At 46.2% G+C, this 12,694-nt stretch overlaps 1 protein-coding gene and 1 pseudogene across 3 annotated transcripts in view; one reads left to right on the top strand and one right to left on the bottom strand.

The window, feature by feature from the left end:
* Positions 1-12,694, top strand: part of LOC126428105 (uncharacterized) — an 857,744-nt gene that overhangs the window by 284,087 nt on the left and 560,963 nt on the right. The gene's annotated exons all lie outside the window — the stretch shown is intronic.
* LOC126428522 (5S ribosomal RNA) lies at positions 1,959-2,076 on the bottom strand (annotated as a pseudogene).

Below are 12,694 nucleotides of genomic sequence, written 5' to 3'. Positions count from 1 at the left end.
ACGGTCATCACTGGCACCAAGGCAGAACCAGCTTTCATCAGGAAACACAACAGACCTGTACGATGCCCTCCAATGAGATCTGGCTTGACAGCGCTGAAGTCGCAAATGGCGGAGATATGGGGTCAGTGGAATGCACGGTACAGGTAGTCTGGCTCTGAACGACCCCTGAAATAACCGATTTGTGACATTTCGTTATGTCACTGTGGTGCCAACTGCTGCTCAAACTGCTGCTGCAGGTGCAGTACGATGCGACAGACGCCAGATGCGAACATGACTATCTTCCCTCTCGGTAGAGCCACAGGGCAGTCCGGAGTCCTGTATTCTTGTGACCGTACCTTCCCGTGACCACCGCTGTTAGTAATCATACACAGCCGGTGCTACGTCTTACTGCACTATCGCAGAATGAACATCGAGCTTCTCGTAGCCGTATTATACTAATGGCATTCAAAATAGCTACACCACGGAGATGACGTGTTACAGACGCGAAATTTAACCGACAGGAAGAAGATGCTGTGATATGCAGATGATTAGCTTTTCAGAATTCACACAAGGCTGGCGCCGGAGGCAACACCTGCAACGTGCTGACATGAGGAAAGTTTCCAACCGATTTCTCACACACAAACAGCAGTTGACCGGCGTTGCCTGGTGAAACGTCGTCGTGATGCCTCGTGCAAGGAGGAGAAACGCGTGCCATCACGTTTCCGACTTTGATAAAGGGCGGATTGTAGCCTATCTTGATTGCGGGTTTATCGTATCGCGACATTGCTGCTCGCGTTGGTCGAGATCCAATGACTGTTAGCAGAATATGGAATCGGTAGGTTCAGGAGGGTAATACGGAACGCCGTGCTGGATCCCAACGGCCTCGTATCACTAGCAGTCGAGATGACAGGCATCTTATCCGCATGGCTGTAACGCATCGTGCAGCCACGTCTCGATCCCTGAGTCAACAGATGGGGACGTTTGCAAGACATCTGCACGAACAGTTCGACGACGTTAGCAGCAGCATGGACTATAAATTCGGAGACTGTGGCTGTGGTTACTCTTGACGCTGCATCACAGACAGGAGCGCCTGCGATGGTGTACTCAACGACGAACCTGGGTGCACGAATGGCAAAACGTCATTTTTTCGGACGAATTCAGGTTCTGTTTAGAGCATCATGATGGTCGCATCCGTGTTTGGCGACATCGCGGTGAACGCACATTGGAAGCGTGTATTCGTCATCGCCATACTGGCGTATCACCCGGCTGTACCTGTACACGCCATGCAAGCTCTGTTTGACTCAATGCCCAGGCGTATCAAGGCCTTTATTACGGCTAGGGGTGGTTATTCTGGGTACTGATTTCTCAGGAGCTATGCACCCAAACTGCGTGAAAATGTAATCACATGTCAGTTCTGGTATAATATATTTGCCCAATGAATACCCGTTTATCATCTGAATTTCTTCTTGGTGTAGCAATTTTAATGGGCAGTAGCGTAGATGAGCTCGTTCAAACCCAGTGAGGTGTAGGCAGTGGAGTCTTTGTTGTCTTAAAGGCGATCTTGACTAACACCAGCTCACGACTTCCAATCTCAAAGGCCACTGACTCCTACGATCGTATTTAAAGCAAACCCAGTTTTCAAGCTGACAGCGCCGCTACTAGCGCTCCTCATATGCGACCGGCGCTATATGTGAACAGACATCATCTTTAAGATGTAGAAACACACCTAGCAACTTTTGTTTACGTCGCACGACCCTTAAACAAAACTAAACTCCTCCCGAACAGGCCATGATGGCCCGACGGTACCGACCGGCCGCCGTGTCATCCTCAGACCACAGGCGTCACCGGATGCGGATATGGAGGGGCACGTGGTCAGCACACTGTTTCCCCGGCCGTATCTCAGTTTCCGAGACCGGAGCCGCTACTTCTCAATCAAGTAGCTCCTCAGTTTGCCTCACAAGGGCTGAGTGCACCCCGCTTACCAACAGCGCTCGGCAGACCGGATGGTTCCCCATCCAAGTGCTGGCCCAGCTCGACAGCGCTTAACTTCGGTGATCTGATGGGAACCGGTGTTACCACCGCGGCATGGCCGTTGGCTGCACCTCTCTTACTTGGTGATTTTTAGTCACTATATTTTTAGTCACTATATTTTGCATTCCACAGGGTAGAATTTTAGATCTGCTGTTGTTGGGAGAGGTTAAATATACACTATCCGCCTCATAGCTAAATATTCACTGTTGTGGTACTGTATGCTGATGGCTACAGATATCAGCGTGCTTGTCGAAAGTAATAGGCAGATGGTCTTCCACAAGGAAGCATTGTAGGTCCGCTGCTCTTGAAATCTATCCCACGGGTAAATACGAAGGTTCGAACTTGAGTAGTGGGAACTAATTATTTACAATTTATAGAAAAGATATCCGTGTCCCAAAGTTTTACCATCCTTCAAAGCAGTCACCAGCATTGTGTATAGCTCGTAGCAGTGCCACTTGTGTTGATAGTTGGAGTGGAGCGGTCTACTGCCGACGAATCTTAGTAACAGGTGCGAAGCGAATGGCATGAAGTGGTTCATTCAGCTATTTAGGAATCAAGGTGAAGTCGCAAGGGCGTAAGTCCGACGAATGTGGTGGGCGGTACCACACCCCCGAGCCCAATCGAACGAGCAAATCAGTCGCAATTTGCGCCGTATTCGCCCGAGCAATTGTCTACAAAGGGTAGAGAAATTCTGCAGAGACTGTTGTCGCGATTTTCTCTGTTTATTTATGGAACACATCCTACGACCAACCTATTGAATCCTTGTGGTCTCCTTTTTAGAGAAGGGTGTGTGATTTCTATCCACCTCAATCATCATTACCCAAACTTGGCTCTATTTTTCAGGAAGATTCCCTTGTAAAACAGGCGAGACCTGCATTTTTCTTACAGTCCGGGCATGGATGTGTGTGATGTCCTTAGATTAATTAGGTTTAAGTAGTTCTAAGTTCAAGGAGACTGATGACCTCAGATGTTAAGTCCCATAGTGCTCAGAGCCATTTGAACCATTTTGAACCCATTCGCCATGACAACGCTCGCCCACACATCGCTCGGCAAACCGTTGCTCTCCTGCAACAGTTTCACTGCAACATAATCAACCACCCACCCTATAGTCCTGACTTGGCGCTCAGTGACTATCACCTGTTCCCTAGGTTAAAAGAACATTTGACCGGAAAGCGATTCAGCTCCGACGACGAGGTGAAAGAAGACGTTCATAACTTTTTGAACAGCATTGCGAGAGCTGGTATGACATGGGCATAGAAAAACTGCTACAGCGTCTACAAAAATGCATCGACAGAAACGGTGATTATGTCGAAAAATAGCTGACTGTTGAAGCTGTAAACCGATCCACTGTGGAAATAAACAGGTCTATGTACTTATAAAAAAAATAGACCTTACTTTTGGGATTACCCTCGTACGTATGTTCTAGCGTTTTTCCGTAGGTTTAATAAAGAAACAGATACATATGACAGAGGCTTTAGTTCTCCTTCACTATGTACAACAGTCTGCAGGTGCTGGGGTGACTTTTCGATTCCGCGACTGTAGAAATTACGTGGTTTTGGCCGAAGAAATCATAGTGCCATGTTCGGAGCGCATTTTCTTGCGGAAAGGAAGTTCCTTGAAGACTGTTCGATAGATAGCGGGAAACGTGAAAATCTGAGAGTGCAAGATCAGATGAATAAATTGGTTGCGGAATGCCTGCCCAACCCAACTTCTGCACAGTTTTTTTGTCAGTTTAGCAGAATGCGGGCGGGCGTTACAGTGGAGTAGCATCAGTTACATCTCGAGCAAGCAGTTCGTAGTACACCACACAGTCGCTCTGCCACCAGATGCATAACATTATCTTTTGTGGATGCGAGCAGGTCTTTCTACGACGAATTGCTGCTTTGTCTGGACTGAACCATTCCCTTCTTGTCCTTATGTCAGCATAAAGAAACCATTTCTCATTGCTAGTAGCGATATAGGATAGGAATGGTCGGTGTTGTTCACGAGTCAATTGATTACGAGCAAGCAGAGTTGCACGTATGGTCACCCACTGATTTTTCCGGTTTTGGCTTAGAGCATGAAATATCCATACAGCCAATCTATGAACCTCCCCAATTGCGTGAAAATGTCGCACGATGGTGGAAAGGTACCGATATGTGGATGACACAATCTGTCTTGTAGATGAAACACATAGCAGGATAGAAGAGCTCCACAGTAACATCAACACAGTACACCCACAAGTCCACCCACAACGGAAATGGAAAACAACAACAAACTAAATTTCTTGTATCTTAAAATCACAAGAAACAACCACCAACATGAATTCTCCATCTACAGAAATCCCACATCCACAAGCAGTGTTATCCACAGCTCATCCAACCACCCGACAGTGCAAAAAATATGCCAGTTTCACACAAATGCTCCACAGGATAAACAGAACACCTCTTAAACCAGGAAACTGCACACAGGAACTAAACATAATCAAACAAATTGCTATTGACAACGACTACAAAACAGACATCATAAACAAACTCAACAACAAGGTAAAACGGAAACATGCAGCACACACACAACGCAACAGACCACACCACTTCAGAAAAAAGAGAGAGATGGTACACACTAACATACAATAACAAAATATCACATAGAATAGGAAAAATCTTAAAAAAAAAGGATCCCAATAACATTCAGAACAAACAATACAGTTCAGAAAATACTAAGACCAGTCAGAAAAACCCCAGACCAGCAACGCTGAAATATATCAACTCACTTGCAACTCTTGTCAGGCCCACTACATAGGACAAGCAAGCAGAAATTTCCGAACGAGGTACACAGAGCACGTGAGAGCTCTAAGAAGTCACAGCACACATTCAACTTTTGCAGAACATCTAATAAACAAAAACCATAAGCCCACTAATATCGCAAACGATCAACGCATTCTGAGAAACAGCAACAGTGTATACCGACAACTAACAATAGAAGAAAATTTTCACATACAAAAGGCTATAGTCGAAGGGAAAAATGTAATAAATGAAAATACAACACTGTGCAACAACACACTCTTTACCGCTCTGAGAGAACTGACCAAGGACACAGAAGGCACACACACGCAAAAGAACCACTTCCGCATCACACACAGGGACATAAATAATGAACAGAAGTCGTCGTAATCCGCGCTACAGTTTTTCATAGCCTTTCTCGCCACTTGCGATACGCCTCTCGCGACATACGCGAACAGCAAGATGGCGCAATATTCTGGATCAGTAACAAAGTTTTCTTTTTTTGTGTAAAAAGCAGCAACACACCACGCAACGAACGTGAGTACACGAATAGCTAAGCAACAGCTAAATACACACCAAAATAACTGGTTTCCACAACACTACCACAACCCCAAGTGTATACTGGTGACATACGAAGTTCACCTTTGAGTGTTTGTTTACTAACAGCCGCTCACATGGTTGCAGATGACATGATGTTCGCTAAGTAAAATGACGACAACAGAAAAAAGAGCACAGAAAATATGTCACAAACAGTGCCAATAATTGCTTAAAACATGCTGTAGCATACAATAAATAAGGTAGTATGAAAGTCCCAATATAAAACTATATTTCAAAAGACGATTTGTAAAAACGTAATAATGTTTTGCTGTGTTTGTACAACCATACCATTTTATGCATGTTTTAGATTTAAAAACCCCACTGATGATGGTGATATTTGTCGCCGAAACTGGGTTGGGATGATAAAGAAATAAACGAATAACAAGGTGTTCTGCATCAAGGCGGACTCAATTTGTGATACTACTGACCTGCATCAAACTGTGAAGGTCTTCCTGAATGTCGAGAGCCAGTAATGTCAAAACGATTCTCCTTAAAACGAGCAAACCATTTTCTTGGTGTACTCTGTCAAATCTTATTATCCCCACACACGGGGCAAATGTTAATGGGTACCTCCGCTGCCGTTCCCCCTCCATTTTCTAGCGTCCACAGCTCCACTCGCTACCTCCACACGACGAAACGTCAACATGTAAACTCAAATAGCAACAGTGTACCACAAACAAAAAATTACAATCGATAAATAAACCCATAGCAACCGAAATATCAACAAGCAAATCGAAAACTTATGCACCCCTCCATTTCCTAGCGTCCACAGCTCCACTCGCTACCTCCACACGACGAAACGTCAACATGTAAACTCAAATAGCAACAGTGTACCACAAACATAAATTTACAATCGATAAATAAACCCATATCAACCGAAATATCAACAAGCAAATCGAAAACTTATGCACCCCTCCATTTCCTAGCGTCCACAGCTCCACTCACTACCTCCACACGACGAAACGTCAACATGTAAACTCAAATAGCAACAGTGTACCACAAACATAAATTTACAATCGATAAATAAACCCATATCAACCGAAATATCAACAAGCAAATCGAAAACTTATGCACCCCTCCATTTCCTAGCGTCCACAGCTCCACTCACTACCACCACACGACGAAACGTCAACATGTAAACTCAATTAGCAACAGTGTACTACAAACAAAAAATTACGATCGATAAATAAAACCATAGCAACCGAAATATCAACAAGAAAATCGAAAACTTATGCACCCCTCCATTTTCCAGCGTCCACAGCTCCACTCACTACCTCCACACGACGAAACATCAATATGTAAACTCAAATAGCAACAGTGTACCACAAACATAAAAATTACAATCGATAAATAAACCCATAGCAACCGAAATATCAATAAGCAAATCGAAAACTTATGCACCCTCCATTTCCTAGCGTCCACAGCTCCACTCACTACCTGCACACGACGAAACGTCAACATGTAAACTCAAATAGCAACAGTGAACTACAAACATAAAATTACAATCGATAAATAAACCCATAGCAACCGAAATATCAACAAGCAAATCGAAAACTTATGCACCCCTCCATTTTCTAGCGTCCACAGCTCCACTCGCTATCTCCACACGACGAAATGTCAACATGTGAACTCAAATAGCAACAGTGTACCACAAACATAAAAATTACAATCGATAAATAAACCCATAGCAACCGAAATATCAACAAGAAAATCGAAAACTTATGCACCAACCTAATAAAAGGGCATACATCAGGCGGCCGAACTCCGCAGAATGTGTCTTCTATTCAGTGATGCGATATGCACGTTTCTGAATTTGAAGTAGCTAGACCTGTACTACTCCTGAGGAGGTCTCCAGCATTAGAAAACGAAACTTTATGCGCAGAAACGTTTCCTCGTCCAAGGCTCAACGTTCACAAAACAGAATTAGCCGAAGACCTTTTTTTTATCCGGTTCTGGAGTTGGATGCACGTGTGCTAACAGCAGACTCGTTCGAACTGATGCAACATTGATCGTGTGGCGGACGCGGTGCAGAAAACCCGCCGGCACGTGTAGTGTGTGGATGCTGCACGCAACGATGACGTGAAACATGTATGGCTGGCGGCGGACCAGCCCTGAATGAAACATGAGCGGCCGTCGTATTGTGGGTGTGGTTGGTACTGTAGCCGACGACGAATGTCCCACGTTTACATTCGCTGCTATCCGTCGGCGGCGGCACAGCAAAACACTAGTGACAGCTACAGGGTGGCTTCCACTGCTGCTCTTTCATCCTGAGCACTATGAAGTAGAAATGAAACAGACACACTTGAAGTGTTAAGTAGACATCGGACATCAACATCAGGTGCCCGCAGGACACATCACGCAAATACCGCATAACACCGCTTCTCTCTCTCTCTCTCTCTCTCTCTCTCTCCCTCTGGCCTTTAATATTGCTACACCACGAAGATGACGTGCTACAGACGCGAAATTTAACCGACAGCAAGAAGATGCTGTCATATGCAAATGATTATCTTTTCAGAGCATTCTCACAAGGTTGGCGCCGGTGGCCACACCTACAACGTGCTGACATGAGAGAAGTTTCCAACCGATTTCTCAAACAAAAACAGCAGTTGACCGGCGTTGCCTGGTGAAACGTTGCTGTGATAGATCGTGTAAGGAGGAGAAATGCGTACCATCACGTTTCCGACTTTGACAAAGGTCGGATTATAGCCTATCGCGATTGCGGTTTATCGTATCGCAACATTGCTACTTGCGTTGGTCGAGAGCCAATGACTGTTAGCAGAATATGGAATCGGTGGGTTGAGGAGGGTAATACGGAATGCTGTGCTGGATCCCAACGGCCTCGTACCGCTAGCAGTCGAGATGACAGGCATATTATCCTTACGGCTGTAATGGATCGTGCACCCACGTTTCGATCCCTCAGTCAACGTTTGCAAGACAATAACCATCTGCACGAACAGTTCCACGACGTTTCCAGCAGCATGGACTATCAGCTCGGAGACCATTGCTGCGGTTATCCTTGACGCTGCATCACAGACAGGAGCTCCTGCGATGGTGTACTCAACTACGAACCTGGGTGTGCGAATGGCAAAACGTCATTTTTTCGGATGAATCAAGGTTCTGTTTACAGCATCACGATGGTCGCATCCGTGTTTGCCGACATCACGGTGAACGCACATTGGAAGCGTGTATTCGTCATCGCCATACTGGCCTATCACCCAGCGTGATGGTATGGGGTGCTATTGGCTACACGTCTCGGTCACCTCTTGTTCGCATTGACGGCACTTTGGACAGTGGACGTTACATTTCAGATGTGTTACGACCCGTGGCTCTACCCTTCATTCGATACCTGCGAAACCCTACATTTCAGCAGGATAAAGCACGACTGCATGTTGCAGGTCCTGTACGGCCCTTTCTGGATACAGAAAACGTTCCACTGCTGCCCTGTACAGCACATTCTCCAGATCTCTCACCAACTGAAAACGTCTGGTCAATGGTGGCCGAGCAACTGGCTCGTCACAACACGCCAGTCAGTACTCTTGATGAACTGTGGTATCGTGTTGAAGCTGCATGGGCCACTGTATTTGTACACGCCATCCAAGCTCTGTTAGACTCAATGCACATGCGTATCAAGGCCAAATTGCGTGAAAATGTAATCACATGTCAGTTCTATTATAATATACGTGTCCAATGAATACCCGTTTATCATTTGCATTTCTTCTTGGTGTAGCAATATTAATGGCCAGTAGGATATATAAGCGCCAAAGATACTGGTGTAGGCATGCGTATTCAAATACAGAGATATGCGAACACGCAGAATACGGCACTGTGGTCGGGAACGTCTATATAAGACAACAAGTGTCTGGCACAGTTGTTAGATCGGTTACTGCTACTAAACTTTCAGGTTATCAAGAATGAACGTGGTGTTACTGTCGGCGAGTGATAGGACACAGCATCGCCGAGGTAGCGATGAAGTGGGGATGTTCCCGTACGATCGTTTCAATAGTGCACCGTGAATATCAGGAATCCGGTAAAACATCAACTCTCCGATATCGCTGCGGCCGGGAAAACATCGTGCAAGAACGGGACCGAGGACGACTGAAGAGAATTGTTCAGCGTGGCAGAAGTGCAACTCTTCCGGAAATTTCTACAGATTTCAATGCTGGGCCATCAAAAAGTGTCAGCAGGCGAACCATTCAACGAAACATCATCAATATGGGGTTTCGGAGCCGAAAGCCCACTCGTGTGCCCTTGATGACTGCACGACACAAAGCTTTACACCTCGCCTGTGCCAGACAACACCGTCATTGGTCTGTTGATGACAGAATACATGTTGCCTGGTTGGACGCGTCTCGTTTCAAATTGTATCAAGCGGATGGACGTGTACCGATATGGAGACAACCTCGTGAATCCATTGACCCTGCATATCAGCAGGAGACTGTTCAAGCTGCTGGAGGCTCTGTAATGGGGTGGGATGTGTAGTTCGAGTAATATGGGACCCGTACTACGTCTAGATACGACTCTGACAGTTGACACGTGCGTAAGCATCCTGTCTGACCACCTGCAACCATTCATGTCCATTGTGCATTCCGACGAACTTGGACAATCCCAGCAGGACAACGTCCAGAATTCCTCCAGAGTGGCTCCAGGAACACTCCGCTGGCCCTCAAACTCCCCAGACATGAACATTATTCAACGTGCTGTTCAGAAGAGATCTCCAGGCGCTCGTACTCTTACAGATTTATGGACAACTCTGCAGGACTCTTGGTGACAATTCTCCCTGGCACTACTTCCGAGATCACTCGAGTCCATACCATGTCGTGTTGCGGCACTTCTACGTGCTCATGGAGGCAGTACACTATATTAGGCAGGTGTACCAGTTTCTTTGGATTTTCAGTATGTATAAATATATATAGCGTGATGTGTCCTGGGGGACGATTGATATACACACATCAAGAAAAGTTTTACATCACCTCGGTTCCGAGAGTTCCGGAACTTGTACAGAAAATTGGATTAGAGATAAACATCATTTTCGCCCTTTTTATTGCTCATGAAAACCACATATTCCATCTTGTATCACCACACACTGAGAAGTGGTGATGCACATTGCTGTACACACCGGTACCTCTAATACCCAGTAGCAAGTCTTCCTGCATTGATGCATGCCTGTATTCGGCGTGGCATACTATCCACAAGTCCATCAAGGCACTGTTGGTCCGGATTGTCCCACTCCTTAACGGCGATTCGACGTAGATCCCTCAGAGTGGGTGGTGGCTCACGTCGACCATAAATTTCCCTTTTCAATTTATCCCACGCACGTTCGATATGGTTCATGTCTGGAGAACATGCTGGCCACTCTAGTCGAGCGATGTCGTATTCCTGAAGGAAGCCATTCACAAGATGTGCACGATGAAGGGACGAATTGTCGCCCATGAAGACTACTGCTTCGCCAATATGCTGCCGATATGGTTGCACTATCGGTCGCAGGATGGCATTCACGTATCGTACAGCCGTTACGGCGCCTTCCATGACCACCAGCGACGTACGTCGGCCCCACATAATGCACCCCAAAACAGCAGGGAACCTCCACCTTGCTGCACTCGCTGGATAGTGTGTCTAAGGCGTTCAGCCTGACCGGTTTGCCTCCAAACAAGTCTCCGACGATTGTCTGGTTGAAGGCATATGCGACACTCATCGGTGAAGAGAACGTGATGCCATTCCTGAGCGGTCCATTCGGTATGTTTTGGGCCCGTCTGTACCGCGCGGCATGGTGTCTTTGTTCAATAGATGGATCTCGCCACGAGCGTCGGGAGTGATGTTGCGCATCATGCAGCCTATTGCGCACAGTTTGAGTCGTAACACGGCATCCTATGGTTGCAAGAAAAGCATTTTCATTATGTTGGCGTTGCTGTCAGGGTTCCTGCGAGCCATAATCCGTAGGTAGCGGTCATCCACTACAGTAGTAGCCCTTGGGCGGCCTGAGCGAGGTATGTCTTCGACAGATCCTGTCTCTCTGTATCTCCTCCACGTCCGAACAACATCGCTTTGGTTCACTCGCAGACACCTGTACACTTCCCTTGTTGAGAGCCCTTCCTGGTACAAAGTAACAATGCGGACACGATCGAACCGCGGTATTGACCGTCTAGGCATGGTTGAACTACAGACAACACAAGCCGTGTACCTCCTTCTTGGTGGAATGACTGGAACTGATTGGCTGTCGGACCCCCTCCGTCTCATCGGCACTGCTCATGCATGGTTGTTTACATCTTTGGGCGGGTTCAGTGGCATCTCTGAACAGTCAGAGGGCAGAGGGACTGTGTCTGTTATACAACATCCACAGTCAACGTCTATCTTCAGGAGGTCTGGGAACCGGGGTATGCAAAACTTTTTTTGAGATGTGTATGTGATGTTTCAAAATGAATACAGTTGCAACGAGAATCTCTTAAATTGATTTCTCTTTTTTTTGTGTCATGTCCCGGCGTAAAGTTTATGGATCTTCTTTTACACTGAAGCAAGTGTAGCTGTTGTCTTGATGTGTTAGAACTACGGCTGTTTCCTCAACTGGAGGAACCTGATCGACAGATCATTATTTGGCAGCAATACTGGGTCCCGCCTGACTGGCATAACTCGTTACGCGATTGGTCAGATGACTTTGTACGCGACCGCTGGATCGTCCACACGGGGCCGGATGACAACTTGTTTTGCGTTGTTCACTCGATCTGACGCCATGCGATTTTTTCATGGGGAGGGAGGCGATGGGTCATAAAGGATCATGTGCATATTCCTCCGCTAGTAGCTGATCTACCCGACATAAAAACAGGACAGATGCAGTTGTTAGATTTCTCCAGAAGCACTGATTACGTTTTTGGGATGAACTCGCCTATCGACACGATGTGAGCCCTGTGACGAATGGTGCTCACATGGAACACCTGTAAGAAAACAACTTGAGTTGCTCTTTCGCTTGATGTATTATTTACAATTGTAAGTTGACTGTAGTAAACGCTACAAAGCCTTAACACCCTTCTACAACACCCGCCACCACCACAGTCATTCCCTGAGGTCAGCACGTGTCCTGCCATCGTGACCCTTCTTCTTGTCACTGTTTTCCATCTGTTCCTTTCTTCACCGACTCCTCGTTGAACTCCCTCATTACTTACCTTATCAGTCCACCTAATTTCCAACACCTTATGAACCGCCGCCTCATTAAGGCTCTGATTCTCTTGCGTTCCAGTTTTCCAACAGTCCATGTTTAGCTACCGTACACTGCCGTCCCCAAAAGATACATTCTCAGATATTCCTTACTGAAATTAAAGCTGATATTTAATACC

The sequence above is a fragment of the Schistocerca serialis genome, chromosome 12, assembly GCF_023864345.2.
Source record: "Schistocerca serialis cubense isolate TAMUIC-IGC-003099 chromosome 12, iqSchSeri2.2, whole genome shotgun sequence".
Lineage (NCBI taxonomy): Eukaryota > Metazoa > Arthropoda > Insecta > Orthoptera > Acrididae > Schistocerca > Schistocerca serialis.
Note: the sequence above shows the minus strand (reverse complement) of the source record. Positions and strands in the feature narration are given on the sequence as shown.